We start from the raw sequence: 3,340 nt of genomic DNA on the forward strand, positions 1-3,340 counted from the left end.
CTCTTTAACTCTATTTTCTCTTTTTCATACCTTAGTCGCTCGGACATAAGAGTTGATGCTCAGTTAGTACGAGTAAACACAAAAGTGAATACAAGTCACCAACCTCCACTAAGGGAAGGCTCGCCACATAAGGGCCATTCGGTCTAGGACACCGACCCGTGGCAATGCTGTGTAGAGAATAATTCGATACGAAGCACGGTACGAAACAGTCAAGACCGAAGTCTCGAGGCGCCCATGACTGCTTCTCGACCGAGATCGTAGAATAGCCACAGACGCGCGCTGCACCGACCGACTCGACCGAACCGTCGACTCTCTTATAGATACCGAACGGCCGGCCGGGACGCCGGCGCCGCGCGGTCAATAGCACGCGCGCTTATGGCCGCAAACCGCCGCGGCAACAGACCTCCCGGCGGGGCTGTTGGAACTTAGAGCGAAAAAAGTATAAAAATTTTTTTCACAAAATATAATAAATTTTAACATTTCTATATTATTTTACACAAAATAACCAACTTTTCATAATTCACCGAACTTTGAAAATTTTTCTAAGTCCCACAAATAAGAGGAAAATTTTTAAGTATCGGTCCTAGACGATTTTCGACGTGATATCACTGTAATATAGACGATTTCTAGCAATATATATCATAACACCAAACTCGCTACAATTATTATTTATCGAGTTATTAGCAAATAATGGACGGATGTGCTACTCCGTCGACAAAACTCTGGAAATTTTTCTAAGTCCCACCGCTAAGAGGAAACTTTTTCCGTATCGGTCCTAGACGATTTTCGACGTGATATCACTGTAATATAGACGGTTTCTAACAATATATATCATAACACCAAACTCGCTACAATTATTATTTATCGAGTTATTAGCAAATAATGGACGGATGTGCTACTCCGTCGGACGTTCGACGAAAATTTTTCTAAGTCCCACCGCCAAGAGGAAACTTTTTCCCTATCGGTCCTAGACGATTTTCGACGTGATATCACTGTAATATAGACGGTTTCTAACAATATATATCATAACACCAAACTCGCTACAATTATTATTCATCGAGTTATTAGCAAATAATGGACGGATGTGCTACTCCGTCGACAAAACTCTGGAAATTTTTCTAAGTCCCACCGCTAAGAGGAAACTTTTTCCGTATCGGTCCTAGACGATTTTCGACGTGATATCACTGTAATATAGACGGTTTCTAACAATATATATCATAACACCAAACTCGCTACAATTATTATTTATCGAGTTATTAGCAAATAATGGACGGATGTGCTACTCCGTCGGACGTTCGACGAAAATTTTTCTAAGTCCCACCGCCAAGAGGAAACTTTTTCCCTATCGGTCCTAGACGATTTTCGACGTGATATCACTGTAATATAGACGGTTTCTAACAATATATATCATAACACCAAACTCGCTACAATTATTATTCTTCGAGTTATTAGCAAATAATGGACGGATGTGCTACTCCGTCGGACGTTCGACGAAAATTTTTCTAAGTCCCACCGCCAAGAGGAAACTTTTTCCCTATCGGTCCTAGACGATTTTCGACGTGATATCACTGTAATATAGACGGTTTCTAACAATATATATCATAACACCAAACTCGCTACAATTATTATTCATCGAGTTATTAGCAAATAATGGACGGATGTGCTACTCCGTCGACAAAACTCTGGAAATTTTTCTAAGTCCCACCGCTAAGAGGAAACTTTTTCCGTATCGGTCCTAGACGATTTTCGACGTGATATCACTGTAATATAGACGGTTTCTAACAATATATATCATAACACCAAACTCGCTACAATTATTATTTATCGAGTTATTAGCAAATAATGGACGGATGTGCTACTCCGTCGGACGTTCGACGAAAATTTTTCTAAGTCCCACCGCCAAGAGGAAACTTTTTCCCTATCGGTCCTAGACGATTTTCGACGTGATATCACTGTAATATAGACGGTTTCTAACAATATATATCATAACACCAAACTCGCTACAATTATTATTTATCGAGTTATTAGCAAATAATGGACGGATGTGCTACTCCGTCGACAAAACTCTGGAAATTTTTCTAAGTCCCACCGCCAAGAGGAAACTTTTTCCGTATCGGTCCTAGACGATTTTCGACGTGATATCACTGTAATATAGACGGTTTCTAACAATATATATCATAACACCAAACTCGCTACAATTATTATTTATCGAGTTATTAGCAAATAATGGACGGATGTGCTACTCCGTCGGACGTTCGACGAAAATTTTTCTAAGTCCCACCGCCAAGAGGAAACTTTTTCCGTATCGGTCCTAGACGATTTTCGACGTGATATCACTGTAATATAGACGGTTTCTAACAATATATATCATAACACCAAACTCGCTACAATTATTATTTATCGAGTTATTAGCAAATAATGGACGGATGTGCTACTCCGTCGGACGTTCGACGAAAATTTTTCTAAGTCCCACCGCCAAGAGGAAACTTTTTCCCTATCGGTCCTAGACGATTTTCGACGTGATATCACTGTAATATAGACGGTTTCTAACAATATATATCATAACACCAAACTCGCTACAATTATTATTTATCGAGTTATTAGCAAATAATGGACGGATGTGCTACTCCGTCGACAAAACTCTGGAAATTTTTCTAAGTCCCACCGCTAAGAGGAAACTTTTTCCGTATCGGTCCTAGACGATTTTCGACGTGATATCACTGTAATATAGACGGTTTCTAACAATATATATCATAACACCAAACTCGCTACAATTATTATTTATCGAGTTATTAGCAAATAATGGACGGATGTGCTACTCCGTCGGACGTTCGACGAAAATTTTTCTAAGTCCCACCGCTAAGAGGAAACTTTTTCCGTATCGGTCCTAGACGATTTTCGACGTGATATCACTGTAATATAGACGGTTTCTAACAATATATATCATAACACCAAACTCGCTACAATTATTATTTATCGAGTTATTAGCAAATAATGGACGGATGTGCTACTCCGTCGGACGTTCGACGAAAATTTTTCTAAGTCCCACCGCCAAGAGGAAACTTTTTCCCTATCGGTCCTAGACGATTTTCGACGTGATATCACTGTAATATAGACGGTTTCTAACAATATATATCATAACACCAAACTCGCTACAATTATTATTTATCGAGTTATTAGCAAATAATGGACGGATGTGCTACTCCGTCGACAAAACTCTGGAAATTTTTCTAAGTCCCACCGCCAAGAGGAAACTTTTTCCGTATCGGTCCTAGACGATTTTCGACGTGATATCACTGTAATATAGACGGTTTCTAACAATATATATCATAACACCAAA

The sequence above is a fragment of the Halictus rubicundus genome, unplaced genomic scaffold (assembly GCF_050948215.1).
Source record: "Halictus rubicundus isolate RS-2024b unplaced genomic scaffold, iyHalRubi1_principal scaffold1060, whole genome shotgun sequence".
NCBI lineage: Eukaryota > Metazoa > Arthropoda > Insecta > Hymenoptera > Halictidae > Halictus > Halictus rubicundus.